Genomic DNA, 17014 nt, shown 5'->3' with positions numbered 1-17014 from the left:
TAGATGGTTGGCCCTAAATAGCATCAAGGTATAACTAGGTATTACGTTGTTAGACAAGGCGATCAACAACGATAATTTACGATATACTTTTCTAAAATACAATATCACAGACGTAGAACCCTTCAACTCCATGTTCCAGGAGTTGTGTTTCTGATCAAGCACAATAACAGACAACGCCTTAATTAATAGACCCTGCCGTCTAAGGCTTTGAAACTCGAACATTAATCCCCACTTCCCTGTACTAGGGCGGCTGAAAGGAGGGAGGAGCGAAAGGCTGGACTCAAAACTCACCTTATACTGTGACAGAGCAGCCCAGGTTACTGCGATAAACTGTTTATTTATCAAAATCAAACCTCATTTTTTTCCTAAATGCGGGAAACCGACAATCGAGATAAAAGGTTCCACCTTTGTTCTCACAATTATTTGGGATTTACAGTGTTTTCCAAGGGAAAGAAAGAATTGTGGCTTGCGGAGAATATCTTCGGTTTTTAGCAAACAATAGCTTCAACTTGTGACACCTGGTGAACAGTTTGACATGTTTCTTGCATAATATATTTTTCTTTAAATAAGGCGTCTAAACTGTTGGAGAGTATACAAAGCGTTCAACTGTCGGATTCTTACAGTAAGTAGACTTCTTAATTCTTTACCGCCTTTATTTTTAACAGCTTAGTAACATCTGTTTAGTTAGGGAATCCACTTAAAAATACATTTAAACTTCGTCTCTTAGTGTAATTGATAGTGTTATATATATATATGAACTTAGCTTATATAAAAACTTGCTTACGATAAGAATGAAATGAAACCCAACGGAACTGCACCGCTTTTTAAGCTGCGTGATACTGTAAACCTCAGAGAAACTGCTCGCCTGGAGGCCGACAGAAAACTAAACGTTTTGTCTGCTGGATTTAAAAAGCATTTTACTAAGTGCATGTTTCATCTTATTTTTTTACTTTAATTGTCATCCCATCTGAAGGAGGTGTAGCAGCGACCTTCTCTGTAAAATCCGGTTGTTGTACAGTATATAAACAAGCCTGAAAGGGATCTCCCTTCGGTGCCATGGAAACTCAAGACACATTGATACTAGTTCACCTGGTGGCAGTGAGCCAAGAGGTGAATAAGACAAGAGCTGTTGTGTGACTTGGGGGAAATACCACACTAAATACTAAGCCTTGTCAAAAGGTTGCTGCATTATTTATTAATCATAATTTGACATTGAAAAACAATATGTATTGTAGCCACTTACATTTGTTACATTTCTAATGCTTTTCAGTATATAATACATTTTATTTATAAGTGATTTTCAGAAAAACTTAAAGCACTGTTCAGTAGCACACATGTAATACTCATATCAGAAGTAAAAATTCAAAAGTACTGTATTCAGGGTGTATAATGGATTTGAGGAATGTGTTCCACAGACAAGGTGCTGCATATGAGATTGTTTTACTTTTCATTATGTGGAGCCTTGTCTGTGAGATAAGACCACCTGAATCAGCAGATTTTAGATGAAGTGTTAGACTTAACTCGTGCAGTAAGCCCTTAAGATAGGGGTGTCAGATTCAATTCGTGGAGGGTATAGTGCCTTCTAGTTTGTGTTCCACCCATGTTTGTGATTACAAAGGTGTTTTTTTAATTAGCTGTATAATTATTATACATCTAATCAGGTTCTGTTGTCAGTTCTAGCTATGTTTTTAATGGAGTGAACATCACATACAAGCTTCTGTGAAAGACCTTAAGAAAAATCCTGTATTTGTCTTGTGTATAAAATAATTAGGTTAATTGTTTAATTGACTACTCAGGTTGGAACAAACACCAGAAAACAACTGACCTTCCAAGAGGTGAGTTTGAAACCCTTACCTTAAAATAGCGTGGAGCTAGGTCATTCACAGCAGCAGGAGATCCTTCATGTCCAGTCTAAATTTCACAGAGAGTCTACATTTCACATGCAATTTGCATAAGATAGGAGTTAAATGCTAATGCAGAGTAGATATAGGTAGCACACAAGCTGTAGAATTCTAGACATAGTCAAGTCCAGTTAGTAGCCTGGCAGATGCCACAGCAAATTAGGGGATGAGTTTAACTTTGATTAAATGAAAGCATGTATCAATATTTCAGTGCTGGACAGACATAACATAAGCATGTGTTGCAGATGGAAAGACAATACCTTTGTGACTTTTCTAGTGAGAGTTTCAAATGACAAACACAAACACAGGACTAGAAGTAACACCAAGATATCTTACTTTTGTCAAGGTATTCATTTCTGGACCAACAACAACAACAACACTGGAATCATTAAACTTGCAAAACTGATGTTGGGAGCCTGGGAGCACTCCCCTCAGAGATTTGAAAAGAAAGTTATTTTGCTTCCATATCTGAATATTGGGCAGACAGCTTCTTAAAAGCATCAGCAGTAGTATGTGCATTGGTCTGCAAGTAAATCTGAGTGTCACCAATGTAGCAGTGCAACCCAGGTCTATAATAAGTAATCTACTGACAATGTAAATAGTCACGGGAAAGTTCTTGCACATTTGCTCTGTGAAACATCTTGAGCAAATGGGATAACAACTGATTTAAAACAGTCACCATTTATGAATGGAGCTCTTTTCACCTGATGGGAGCCCAGCCAATGAAGGGTAGTAACACCTGTCTCTTGGTAAATGTCTGTGTGCTTCAGTAGGTTGCAGTGATTGACAGCATCAAAAATGCTACCTGATATATACCAAGCATCAAGGGACACTTATCACTCTATTTATGCAATGTGTTTTAGAAAACTTAAAGTAGGCCTACATGAATTTTATATATTATATGTTTTTGGCATCATTTATTAAATCAATTATTAATGAATGACCATGATACACATGAGTAACCTCACTGCGTAAGATTTGGGATAATTTAACATGCTGAATGTCAAGCCAGGCAAAAAATTAGAATAAAGTATAGAGCGGAACTAATGTGCCTGTCTAATTAAGTGGACAACACCTGCATGCCATCGGTATGTTGGAAGCTAGACCAAGTTTGAGCATAGTTTTTCACTGTCTGGGTTTTCAATGCCTGGCGCAGTGTCAGATACCAGATACAGTCCATCAATGACAGGTTGCAGTCTGAGAGATCACCAGTCACAGAACCTTGCCAAGATCAATAGGCAGAACTAAGTGTGTCTGGCTAGGGGTGTCTGGTCATTACAGAACTCCATTTCTAGTGATTAATAACAACCTGACCTCACTCGCTGCCTCTTCTATAGGCTCATCCTGATGCGATATCATTCCAATAGGACAATGCATGTCCTCACACAGCCCCATTGAACATTGGTAGGTTGAGCTGGAATGATACAGTATGTGATATGTAGGACTCAGAGATCAGTGAACGGGCAAATGTTTGTCCAGGATCTACAAGATGTCAAGATCCAACAAGGCGGCACCTACAATGTGGTCCAAAGCATGCATTGCTTCCAACACAGCTACTTGCATTAGCAGCCTGTGACTCTAATGGTATGGAAATGACTGGCTGTTTCTCTGTTTTCAACTATCATTTAGTATAGATATATCAAAAGTTTGCTGAACCAATCATATAGCAACTAGCATACATGAGAACATTTTAATTGATCATTGCTTCCATACATTTTTAGTTCTTATTTTATTACTTTTTTAAAAACTTGAATACACTCAGTTCAAACCAAACCTGGAAGTAGGCCTTTTCACAATTAAGCTGAAAGGAGCTAATCTGCTGAGTTTAGTTTGTTTGAATGCATAGAAGCTCTTTAAACCCTTAAGGACACAGGTGAAAGCTGAGCTGCAGGGAAATAGAAGCCATGTGCTGGTTTCAGACATCTCTGTACCTCTGTTTTAAATTACCTCAACAACATGTTTACTGCAATAAATTAGCCTAATACTTCAAATAATTATTACTTGTTTCTTAACATTAGTAGAGATAAGTTTGCAGTGATTCACTGAAGGTCTGAACCAGTACACTGACTAGATTTTACAGACCCTAGTGCATTTTGGCAGATGTTGATAAATTGTTCTTCTGTATTGCTATAGAGTTTCTAATTAGAACACACATGCAGGGATTTTATCTTCTAACAGAAGATGAAATGTATGATTGTGTAAGTAAGAGACATGATGGCAAAGTATTGCTGTTTCATCTTCTTGTGCAGGCAAAGCTTGCCTCTCATCTTCTGATATTAAGCAGCAGCTACCCCTTCACTATAAGTACCACACACAGAACAATTGCCGCCTTGTGTGTCCCAATCAACTGGTGTTTAAGCCTCTCACAAATCCTGGCTTCAGCTGCAGCCTGTAATTTAAACTGCTGCGCGCAAATATATCCAAGGAACATGATTCATCTACAACAGCCTTTCTATTCAAAATCTCAGAAGCTTGTAATGTAATAACCTGGGGCACTCAAGTTTATAATCTGCATGAAACAGTATAGATTTAATGTTGGTGATTTTTCAATATATGTGATGAATGTATACGGTACACAGAACAGTCATTAGTCACTGTGTCAGAACCATTTTTGGTAATTAAGCTACAGTATATGGTGGAGCAATGGTTAACATTGCTGCCTCTGAATGCTGGGGTTCTGGATTCAAATCCCGAGGGCCCACCTGCATGAGGTTTGTATGTTCTTCCCATGTTCATGTGGGTTTCCTGCAGGTGCTCCAGTTTCCTCCCACAGTCCCAATGAAACTATACTGGTTGTTTCACTGGCTTCTGGGAAAAGTGCTCGTGGTGAGAGTGTGTGTGTCTGTGTGTGCACTGTGGCGTCCTGTTTAGGGTCTACAGTATTCTTGCACCTGTTGCTTGCTGGGATAGGCTCTGGCTCCCCTGTGACCCTGAGCTGGATGAAACAGTTATAAAATAGGTGGATGGGTTATTGGTGACATGGGTAGTTTCTTTTTAAGTCCCTCTGAGTCTCTTCACAAGAAAAGTTAAATGTTTTCCTGTCACATAATGTACAAAATAGGAAAAAAAATGAAATTCCTATTATCCTCATCAGTGGGACTTTTTAAAATAAATATTTTTTTTATTTTGTAAACCATTAAAATAATTTTATTCTCTTAACAAATCCCAACAATCCTGATCATTCATATATATATATACATTTATGGAATTTTAGTAAACTGTAAATTACAGTGGTAGCTTATCCCTGTGAAGACAGGATGTGGATGGAAAGGCGAGGAGAAGTAAATTTCAGGAAATGGTCAATTTGTTACTGTTTAGGAGAAAATAGCAACCTACACGTGCAGCCAGTCAATCATCCCCTCTCATAGCCTCTGGTCTGGATAATTCACAGTATCACTTTTATCTCTTTCAATTTGGAACCAGCCTCAAAGTTCACTCAAAACACCCATGGGACCTTTCAAGTCAAATTATCAGTGTGCAACATGCTACCAGTCAGCTGTCTCCCAGCCAAGTAATTGTGACGCAAAGTCAGATTCGAATTTAGATTCTATTTGCTATAACAGGGGTCATGCCAGCCTGGAGGGTCTAAGGAAACCCATTTCAGCCCCATGAGAATGATTTAACATATTGCAGTACTTTAATCCACATAACCATCTCTTTGCTGGCTAGAGTTTAAATTGGTTTTATGTATTTCCCACATTTCCCACAAGATGTAGTGTTGTGAAACTGTGTTTTCTCCCTTTCAGGTTTTCAGATTTGTTGCATATTTTCACCATTGAATGTTATTTGAGCTCCATGTGCACGTCCTAGTGTGCTCCATATTTAAATGGAGTTTTAATGAACAAATAAAACCAGAGTCTGGTGCTTGCTTAATGTATTTAGTAAACAAAGTCATCCATCATCCAAGGCCCCTGTGTAAAAAAATAATGTCCCCATAGTTCCGTCAGTTCAATTAAAGGGACAACAAGGGCCAGCTGCATGAATACTTTATTAAACAATCAGGGCTGATGTTGCCCATCTCTGCCCTACATATAACTCACAAACATTAGCTCTCTTCATCACAGTGAAGTCCTCACCACAGGCATCCAGAGGCATGTAATGCCTCGTTCAAACGATATCACACTTGACTTATATTTAACTGTAGCTTACTAAAAACCAAATATACTGTATGCATCCAAAGTAAAAATGAAGGGTCTATTTAAGGCCTCTGATTTAAAGATAGCTGAATCCGTTAATGACTTTAGCGATGTGTTCTGTACTTTTACTACACCATATCCTCCTATAAGGAGTCTTGCTCACTGAAAGTATGAGCAAGTACACAGAGAAAGAAGCCTTTCGTAGGAATGTGTGCCTTCTTTTTATATGTATGGTTAGTGCTGACTGGCAGTGCTTTCTGTGCAGGGAAGGGTTGAGCACTTGTTGAGCCTGGTAACCAGGATCCTTATTTGTCTGTTGTTGGCCTTCCTCATATTTGTTTAGAAAAACCCCAACCTTTACTACAAATAGAACGGCTCCTGTTTGCAGACTGCCATTCTCTAAAATGCCATAGGATCTTTGCTTCTTGTTTTCAATAATTATTCAGAGAAAAAAAGAAATGGACAAATTCCATTAAATACTAAATGCAGGTAAAGAAGATGTTTGTTTTATAAATATTAGTTTTAATTGTTAATTTGCCTGATTATTATTAACAGCTGTTATAACTAATGTAGTAGGTGTACAAACTGTAAGTACTGCTTTTTTAATTAAGCAGTAGTCAAATCTGTTTGTCCTGCGTTAGTAAATAAGAGGACACCCATTCTGTCAAGAAAAAACAAGTAATTCTTATAGGGCTAGGGTAAAGCCGATAAGTGTGCTGAACAGAGATAGTTAGCTGTCATATTCCCCTTATTGGCTTTAATGGTTGTGGTTAAGGGTTTTAACCTTGCAGAGGAAATCACGTGGTGCCATAAAGCAGATATTCATCTACAAGAACAGTGACAATAATAAACTTTATTACTCATCTGAATGCTTACTTACTATAAATACTTTTCCTTGAGTTTATAGTTGTCAGTTTTAAAGTATTTCAGATTAGTAGACCGCCTAACAAATAACATAATTAACCATTATTAATTTATTATTTATAAATAAAAGGCTATTTGATCCATCTAACCCATTTGCTAGTCACTAGTTTGATTGATTCAAGGTTCTAATCCAGCTGTTTCTTGAAGGAAGCCATAGTATCTGCTTCAACCACAAGGCAATGTAGCTTGTTCCATATACTCACAACTCTGGGTAATAAAAATGCTTCATGTTTTCATTCTTAAATGCACTTCCACATAGTTTCCACCTGTGTCCTTTGGTGTGTTTTCACTGATTGAATTTGATTGAATATCTATGTTAGGTCCCCTCACAATCTTCAGTACTAAAATGATTCAGTTCTTTCAGCTCTGTCAGTGTAGGATATTCCTAAAGTCCTGAAATACATCTCATTGTTCATCACTGAACTGATTCCAGAGCAGCGATTCCTTTTTTTAATATGGTGACCAAAGTTGTGCATACAGTAGCAGTCTAAATGAGGCCTCATAGAGCATTGTACAATTTTTACATAATGTCTCTCTCGATTTGAAAGCTGCACTTGTAACTATATGGCCTAACATTTTACCTTTTTTTTACCTTTTATTGTTTCCCCACTGAAGAAAGGTGTTCCCCACATACTGAACATGAAAATAAAATTATCACTCAATTGGTGTGTGTGTTTGGACAAATAAAGCATATGGGTTTTTTAAATATTATTCAAAACAGGCTGTGATTAATTCAAGTGACCGTGAAACACTACTGAGAGAGAAAGGAAGAAACAAAAACCACAGGAACCAATATGTTCCATTTATGAAGAGAACATTGCATTCATGTCCTTGGTGTGCTGAAGGCTTGACTGTGTCGCTTGATGTCTGGGTTGTTCATAGCCAGTTTCTGAGATCACAAGACATTAAATTCAAGCACCATCCAATAAGCAAATACAGTTGATAAACAAATTGCGGTTCAATTATATTCCTCTGAGAGATAATAAGTCATGACACCTCACCAAGACTGGGAATTAAAGTGATTAATAGGCTCATCCTGACGTAATGATAGCCAAGCAGGACAAGCTGCATCCTCTTGCTGCTCTTGTGACAATGACTAGGTCCCATCTGAGAGATTACCAGTCACAAAATCTTACCAAGATCTATAGGGAGAACTAAGTGTGACTGTCTGGCTAGGAGTGTTTAGTTGTTACAGAACTCCACTTCTAGTGATTAATGGCAATCTGACCTCACTTGCTGCCCTTCCTGTAAGTTCATCCTGACATGACATCATACCACAAAGACAATGCATGTCCTCACGCTACTCTTGTAATCATGACTTTCATAAGATGAGGTTGTTACAGTTATGTTGTGGATGTCCTACGCTTCCAATCCCTTTGAACATTTGTGAGATGAGGTTGGATAACATGGAATCTTGGGATCAGTAACCCGTGAACAAGTGCATGCTTAGAGGAGTTGGTCAGAGTCCAACAAGACAGCATTTTACAATCTTTTGTTGGAACAGATAATTCCATCTGTGAAAGGCATGCATCACATATACACAGTTTGTATTAATTGCACACATGCTACTATGCCTGTATCTTTCACAGGACTCTGTTAATGCTAAATGCAAATTATGGTACAATATAATAATACAATAATCATTTATCACCAAGCAGCTATGTTTTACTCACATAGAGACTTTCAAAACATACAAACATTACAAATAAACATTACATTAAAAATCACATTCCTACAGGAATCCACACAACTTTCCAGAACCTGTAGGTCCTCCACTTAGTCACCTCAAGCCCCTATAATTGACCAATACACTTTCACTTTTGCATGTAACCACTAATTGCATTTATTGTGAACTCATTTATTGAGTAATTTGATTGAATATGTAATAAAATAATTCCTCATTTTGTTATGTTTGCATTGAGAGACTCTGAAGCTTCTGTTTGAAGGCATCAGTTGGTGTTCCTTATGCAGAACATGTGAAGGATCAGTGGAGATGCTAACAGCTAGTGTCAACATACTCTTAATAGAGGCATTTTGAAAGTTCTCTCAAGTGGCTGCCCACTATCTTAGAACGCGTCCTTAAGAGTTTGGACATCTTGGGTTTCTGTTGCACAGGAAGATTGCTATACCATGCAGTTATTTGTCATACCTGGTAAAAAAGCTAATTTAGTTAATTGGAAAACTGAAGTTAATTAGCAGTCACTAAAATCAGGTTTCCTGATTGAGGACATTCCTGTCATTCTCTTCATACTGTCCCAGAATCTTCTAGGGTTATTAGCTTTAAATGCTTCCTCCAAATGTGGCTGATGTGAATTTCTTGGTGTTTTCACCAAAGTCCTTATTCTTGAAAGTGAACTTCCTCAGATTCATGGTGTGTTTAATATTCCTTGTTATATATGCCAACATATTATTTACTGTATGTGATTAATTACTGTCAGCTAATCAATGATTAGTCAGCATCTGTGACACATCTGTTCTGTAAAATGTCAATGAATTTGCAACAAAAAAGATTTTCATTTCATTGTAAATACATTTTTAGATGTGGGAGAAGGTAGTTTTGATTACCTCAAAAAAGGGCGAGGCCCAAGTTTAGCACACGATTAAAAATAAAACGTGCCAGAGCAGAGGTCACAGCATTCTGACACTGGCTAATGATCAGAAGGGATTCAGTGTAGGATGCTCTTTCACACTGTTTCCCCAATGTTTGCTTTTTAAAACCAAGCAAATGACAGAACATAGCGACAACAACTGGAGAATGAAGCTGTCAATACAAGCATGAGGACTGTAGTATATGAAAAGGGCCTGTACTCACAAGTTCATTTTAATGGTGATTTCAGTGGTAGATTTGCTGGTTGTCAACGTATCTACTGGTTTCCCATTCAGAACTCTCTACTCTTCAGTGTCCCGTGCTTGGAATTAAACTCAGCCTGGCTGACCTGGGGGTCACTGAGCACAAAGCAGCTATAGAGCAAAAAACAGTTGTGAGAGATATTAAGAGATTGTTAACATAATCCTCTGTGCTTTTGCGTGCTGTTGCATGGGAGAAGAAGTACGTTTGCATAAATTTGTGAGGTCTCAGAGTGCTGCAGGCACTTCTGTGTCATATTTAGAAGCTAAAATCTCATTCTGTCATGGCTTACACAGCATAGATGCATAACAGATTTATTATAAGCAAAGCAAACACCTCATGCAGCCTTGAGAATTGAATTAAGCTGTTTTTGTGATTTTCCCTTCCATTTTTTGACATTTAAAAGTGGAGGTTCAGTCTTTTAAAATCCAAAAGGTGACGTATAACTGCTCAGTTTGTCTTGTTAAAGAGCTGTACTATTCATTCCATTTTATTCTAATGAATAAAAAATATATTACTTCGCATATCATACTTCCTATTAAGTCTCATATCTTAGATTTGCTTGAACAGTGGCATTAATTATAGGTTTGGTCTTGTGAGGTAGGATTTTCAATAGGATTCCAACATGACTGGCATAAATTCTTAAATTCTTAAAAGGTCTAATAGTCTCATAGTTTTTATAGGTCTAACGGCAAAGTAGGTACAGTCATTGTTATTTGTTTTCAGATTGAGAGAAAGTAGTTGTACATGATTTGTATATGTTTTTTTCACTTTTTCCATTTGAAAAGTATTTGAAATACTGCCTGCGTTAGACACATTCAACACAATGTAATTAAAGAATTTGTAACAGTGAAAAAAGGCCTATTTCCTTTAAACTATTAATAATTTTCATCATGACCGTTACGATTTACTGCAGTTTCCATTTTCCAAAAAAAGAATATGAATAACTGGTGTGTGTGTGCTCACTCCTTTCAGAAGTATAAAGTGTCTCTGTAAAAATGAATTCTTATGCCAATATTCTCCTCAGTCGGAGTACTGTAACTGGGCAGCACAGCTGGGGGATCATAGCTCAGCAAGTGAAAACTGGGGCAGTAACATTTATCCGTCTTGGACTGTTGCTGGACAAATGTTGGTGCCCCAGTTTTGGCTAGGTATAATGGGTAGGGCCCTGGCCTTCTAACTGCAAACGTGGGGTTTCAGTTCCCTGTTAGGGCACTGCTGTTGTACTCATAAATAAGGCATTTTTCAGATAGATTAAAATAAAAATAAAATAAGTGTATACAGCTCAGAGTCACAACTCCTCTCTGACAGTAAACAATTTTTTTATGCTGGCCAGTTCCGATGGCCAGGCTATGGTGGTTGCTTTTTTTCTTAGGGTTTGTCTGGGTTTTTGTCCCTGATAAGGTGTTCCTGCTATGCATGGCATTTTACTGGAACAATTAGACTAAAGTATTTTACAGCAGTGCTCCACCCAAGATTGGAACCCACAACTTTCCATGTAGGTGTGAGTTTCAGGCTTTAATCACCACCCTTTTGTTTGAATGAGGAATGTGTTAAACACCCAGCTGTCACGGATGTCCAAAGGGACTAACCGTGGGGAGCAGGAGAGCAGAAAAAGACCCATATGCGTAGCGGCGAGACGGGAAAAAGGCCCGGGCTCATAATGCAAGTTCAGGAATGCCGTATAGAAACCTATGCCCTCAGGGAGCGGACGTGGGGCGCCCTGGTGCTAGGCGGGTCTCAGGACATCCGAACCTCAATGCTGAGCGAGGACAGAGTGCAAGACCCAGAAATATATAGCCCAAGGAAGAGAGGGACAGGAAGGACAGCAGACCGGAAACTAGGGACAGGACAGAGAAGGAGCGCCCTCTGCCTGCAGAGGGCGTGACACCAGCACTACTGTAAATATCCCAGATAATGTATTTCAGTGTTTTTAGAAATGTATGCCGAAATTATCTTTTTCCCAGATGATTCTGTGAAATCCGCTTTATGTACTTGGTGTGTATTGCTTTCCACTGCTACGTGATGGAACAGCAATAGCTCCTGTTTAAAACAAAAACAGCTGCAACAAAACCATTTACTTGGAAAAATGTTAATTTTCTCAACCGTCACCTCACACAGAACAACATTTCGTATGAACAGCTGTATTCTTTAAAATGTAATTCCCTGTTAATGCAGCTGATCCTAGTGCCTCCTCTGATCATTAAGCTTAATGTGCTGAACTCAGCTGTTTTCAGTGGCAAGAATGTAGTCGAGTTGCAGTAGGGATGTGCAAGATACACTTTAAAGATGACATGGGGAATTTCTCATTTTTTTCTCCACCTCTTCAAAAAAATAGAAGAAAATCGGTATCACAACAATCACATTTGTAAAACTGTAAAAAATATTGTGCATTTTTTAATTTTTATATCCTGTCATTTAGCCTCTTAAAAGATGTTTTGCATATTTGTTTTCTTTGTACACTATTATACATTGACTGCACACACAGGAAACTAACACCATGCATGATTCTAGCTGACAACAAGAGACGCAGGTGCTGAATGCTGTTCATAGTAGTGCAGCAAACAGAAGTGAATCAAATTGATTAGCTGTTTAACTCTCCTTTTGTTGCTTTTCAGAGCAATATTTAAGAGTCAATGCAGCTAATCACCTCTTCTGATTATTCACTCTTGTTTCTTCTGGTATATTTGAGAAATTGTTTTAAATAATGGAAGTGATGAATATTGTTGTATTCAGTTGAGTGGCTGAGATGAACAGATAATTTGGCGTTGACAAAACACTGAAACAGCAAGGAGCAGACACAAACCCATCATGCTGGCTTGGTGCTGTGCATTTAGCAGGATGGACTTTATAACCTATAAAAATTTAAAACAAAGTATTTTTAAAAAAAAAATTAGAAGAGTTAGAGTTATTGATGAAAGTTAAAAAAAATTAAGAGATCTCAGGCTGAAGGTTTCCGCTGCAGTTAAATCAATATGACACAAAACAGCCCAAGACCGACAAATCAACTTAAAACACTGACGTAACAGTATTGTTTCATCATTTCTGAAGAAGTCTGAGGGTTTTACATGTATTAAAATCATCATGGAAATTATTCTCAAATTGAGCGCTGTTATGGAGCTGCCCACTACAGATTCATGTTACCATAGCAAGAGTGTATTAGGGAGTTCGAGACACAAAAGCAAATTATGTTTTTGTATAATGGTTGTACGTAATGGTAAGGGAGTGCGACTTCTGTTGGAACTGTGCGATACTGTACATGAGTCTGAAACCCAGTCCGGCTGAATGCTGATCCTTTTCTGATGGGGGGGTGGAAGTGGGAGGGGCGAGAGAAATCCTCTAGCTTGGCTTAGACCCTGGCATTAAGGTCCATTGCAGAGACAGATGGCATGCACAGGCAGTAGAGAGACTGACACGTGTGGGGCGGCTAGCCTGAAATCCAGAGATGACCCCCATCCAGTATAGCCACAAATGTCACCACAAATACCCGGAAAAGGTGAACTGATGTCATTTTTATAATCGTGAAGGCTGTTCTGACCCTGTCCTCCTGGTGCTTGTTGGTATTCATCATCACGTATGATTATTCCCATGTGATGGAAATATGCACATTTGATCCTTCAATTTTATTTATTTGTACTCATGAGAGAAGTATTTTTGGAACTATATGTACAATATAAAATATATATATAAGTATATATGTAGATTAAATTATAGGAATTGACCTTGTGTAATATTTTTAAACATTGAAATAGGAATTTATATCATCTGTCGTGTCACCTAAATGTGTTTATAGGTTTGGGATCACATTTTGTAATAATAAAATTCTTCACATACAGATTTGGAAAATGGATCTTTGCTGTTTTGCATTTAGAACCTAACTGAATACTTTTAGCCATCAAATGAAAAGAGATGATTGATCTCTTGGAATCTAAGCTTCTCTTCCATTTAAGGCACATCAGCAGTAATCACACTTTCTTCACCTGCCTTTTGAGTGCACAAAGTACATTTACTGTAGGAGGGAAGTAGCAGTATCCTGTCAATCAAGCTGCATCGTGTGCTGTTCTTCAAGCTGCAATTTCCGTTTTTTCAGATCTGTGACCACATAAATAGCATTTTTACTGGAAAAGATATTTAATCTGTTTGTGGTAAAAACAATGCACACTGTTTTTAAACATTGTTTTTTTTTCCCTTGAAATATCTTCTTTTTAGGAGCATTTTAGAAAAATAGGCTCAGAAGTTTTATTGTGCAGCTGTTGTCAAGAAGAGCACTTTTATTCGTATGATCCGTATGGAGTTGATATTCCTCTTTGGAATCTAGCTGTAGACATTTTCTTTGAGTTGTACATATACTGTACATTGATCAACAATAAAGTAGTCTTGGTTAGAAATCAGTCTTTTTTGTGCTCTATGCAATAATTAGATTCTTTGCAGAATACTAATCCTTGTAAGTGTAATTACAGGAACTCCTGTGCTTGATCTATTAACTAACACATCATGTACTTTCTTTCTACTTTCACATCCTGTTTGAAAGAACTAGGCCTGCCCCCAAGTGTTTCACGGGGCTTTCTGACTTTGTAAGCTTAGCAATGTGTGATCACGTCATGGCTGTGACTTTGGTAAATTGTAATATGTAAAATATCCATCCAATCTCCAACTGCTTCTACCGATTCAGGGTCACAGGGGAACCAGAGATGATCTCAGAAAACAATGGGCTCAAAGCAGGGTTCACCTTGGATGAGAGTCCAATCCGTCGCAGGTCAGACACACTCCCACTTAGGACAAGTTTTTCTAGAAGCCAGTTAACCTAACAAGATCATGGAAGAAAACTGGAGGACACGCAGGAAACCCACACGAACGCAGAGAGAACATATAAACTCCATGTGGATATGAACACAGGGTCCCAGCTCTGCAAGGCAGCAATGCTATCCACTGCACCACCAGGCCACCGTGTTTAAAATTTAAAATCTACTTCCTTAGAGACAGGTATAGAGTAATTTCAAACTGTATGGCTCAGAGACCTTTAACACTCAGCAGGAAGAAATGATGGACCAACTTTAAAACATGATTCGGTCTAATTGTTTCACAGGTTAAACTTCCAAAGTGATTAGTTAATTTATGTGATTTTTAAATTAAAGTAAAATCAATTTTTTTCACCATTTAATGCCTGACCATCTATAACCTGAATTACAATAAAATGCAATCCGCTTAATACTGAAAAAATGATCATCATAAATCTAAAGGAAATCAGATTTTCAGCAAATGAAAAAGGGACCACTGACATTCCTAGAGCCTTCCTGACTCCAGATTTATATTTAATCCTGTATTTAGGAATGAGGGGGATGATTTTGTAGGCTTGATGCTCTGTTCAGTGCATGCTGTGAACAGGAAGAGGCAAATTCCTCTGACATTTCCAGTTTTGTTTCCTCTTTTAATTTTAAGATATATATAATTGCACTTTGCTAGTAATCTACAGCCAATCTGATAGCAAGGCAGATTGAAAATTGACAAGTTTCTTTCAATTGCAACAGGGTTAAGACATAGTATGAGTATATTCCTCTGTAATTTTGCTTTAGAGCATTTTCAATATCCCAGTTAATCAATTTATTTGCTTCCTCTAATGCATGATGAAAAACAAGTTCTTGACAGTGACTGCTAAAACAAGTATTAGAGACACCAAAACTTCAGTCGTTCTTTCCTGTACATCGACAGAAGTTCAGTCATTAAAACTAAAACCTATTTGTAATTCTCTTGCTGGGTAATTTAAGAAAATAGAAGAATATAATAAAAAGTTACACAAATCCTTTTAATTTTTCCTGTGATTTTTTCCTCTTATACTTGTAACTAATATACTTTAAACTATAGGGAAACTGATCATGTAGCTTTGTCAGAAGCATATTCTCAAAGCCTGTCACCAGTGTGATTTTCATAACTTTGCATCTCTTGCAAAAATGAATTCAGTCTTATCTTTTAAAAGTGAAACGAAGCACTATGAAATAAAGCATGGAGCTCTGTAGATCAGCATCAGATACAAGGATGTTTTTAACAGAAGACAATAAGTGAATAGACCATTGTGAATATCACATAGGATATATATTTTCCACATCGAAATAAGATGGCTTTAGTTGGTTTGCATGTGTTCACATTTGAATTTTCCATGAACAGTTTACACGGTTTACCTGAAAAGGCTGTTCTTTTCTTCACTGATTTTCACAACCACACACTTGTGAACAAAGAACGCTTTCCTTAAGACTACATTCGTTTGACCTTTATAAAAAAACAGTTCCCTTTGCAATTTTTTCCAAGAAAAAATCTGTAATACAAATGTAAGCATATTATTTTTTATTTTTCAATTGTTAATATTTTCTGCAGAGGGGTTTAACCCTTTTCAATAGAAAGAAAGGCTCATGAATTTAAGATTGTGCAGTCAAACATGTTTTAACTTTTTTATACATTCTCAAGTATCCATATACTTAAGCAAAAAATATTACAATGAAATGCAAATCTTTATGTTCATACAGTTGATTACAATATGTGTGACCTAACAACTAAATAAGTACTTTAGAAAAAACTTGTGGGTTCTGGAGGCTGAATGTTATACAATGCTCATAAAAGATGGCAGAGATATTCTGAATATATTTAGGTATTACTAAGAATGATCATACTGCTTTTGTATTTGCTATCCGAGCAATAGGAAACAGGAAATATAAAGAAAAAAATGCTAAGTATGAAACTAAGAGCCTTGCTAACTGAGAAAGGCAAGGAATTTGCCCTCTTATTTTAATTGCAATCAACTAAGCGGAGTGAAGTATGAGCTACTGCTTATAAAGGCTACATTTATGCAAATAAAGTAGTAACTAGGCAAACCAAGGACAGCACAACAAACTAGAATTTTCACTTGCAAGCAATGTGTGGTCAAACAAATGCAAGTAAGCATGCACAGAGACTGATAAATGCCATCCCTTGGAACTGCATTTCTAGGATCTCAGTTTTTTTTAATCCCTGATATAGGGTATATATAGGGAGAGAGCTTGTGCTCTCCCAGTCTTGATCCAGGATGAGCACTTGGAATATTAAGCAGAAGTGACCTACAAGAAATATTTAATAAATATTTGCTAAATTGAAATGAGGGGAGAAGAACTGTAGATAAAAATCTAGTGAATTAATTATACACTTTAACGTTTCAGAATAATACGTATGAAATAGAG

At 37.3% G+C, this 17014-nt stretch overlaps 1 protein-coding gene across 2 annotated transcripts in view; it reads left to right on the top strand.

Annotated features, from left to right (window-relative positions):
- Positions 1-252: 252 nt before the first annotated feature.
- Positions 253-17014, top strand: part of fhip1aa (FHF complex subunit HOOK interacting protein 1Aa) — a 58643-nt gene continuing 41881 nt past the window's right edge. Inside the window, exons 1-2 of one of the 2 annotated variants that reach the window (XM_015344732.2) lie at positions 253-622; positions 1797-1835. The gene's annotated coding sequence lies outside the window, so the exon portion shown is untranslated. The remainder of the gene's footprint in view (positions 623-1796; positions 1836-17014) is intronic. The other variant, XM_015344733.2, reaches the window with a different exon arrangement.

This window comes from Lepisosteus oculatus, chromosome 1, assembly GCF_040954835.1.
Source record: "Lepisosteus oculatus isolate fLepOcu1 chromosome 1, fLepOcu1.hap2, whole genome shotgun sequence".
In the NCBI taxonomy this organism is placed as follows: Eukaryota; Metazoa; Chordata; class Actinopteri; order Semionotiformes; family Lepisosteidae; genus Lepisosteus; species Lepisosteus oculatus.
Note: the sequence above shows the minus strand (reverse complement) of the source record. Positions and strands in the feature narration are given on the sequence as shown.